Source organism: Mastomys coucha, unplaced genomic scaffold (genome assembly GCF_008632895.1).
Source record: "Mastomys coucha isolate ucsf_1 unplaced genomic scaffold, UCSF_Mcou_1 pScaffold16, whole genome shotgun sequence".
Classification (NCBI taxonomy): domain Eukaryota; kingdom Metazoa; phylum Chordata; class Mammalia; order Rodentia; family Muridae; genus Mastomys; species Mastomys coucha.
Window position 1 is genome coordinate 53,057,346 of NW_022196898.1, and position 209 is coordinate 53,057,554.

Genomic DNA, 209 nt, shown 5'->3' on the forward strand with positions numbered 1-209 from the left:
CCTCTGCTCAGGTGTCTGCAGCAGCTCAGGACCACTCAGTGGTGGCTCCAACCCACTCGGTGGCCTGCTCTGTGGGAGTTGCTGACCAGTCCTCAGTAGTTGGCTGTGCACTCCAGTCTTCTGTCGGGAACTGCTGGATGCGCACAGAGGGTACTTGTACACCCTCAGACCAGTCGGCGACCTCAGGCTGAGCAGCAGTGAACTCAGGA

The 209-nt window shown here is 59.8% G+C and overlaps 1 pseudogene; it reads right to left on the reverse strand.

Annotated features, from left to right (window-relative positions):
* Window positions 1-25: 25 nt before the first annotated feature.
* The window catches only part of LOC116093259, a 12,252-nt pseudogene continuing 12,068 nt past the window's right edge, over window positions 26-209 (reverse strand).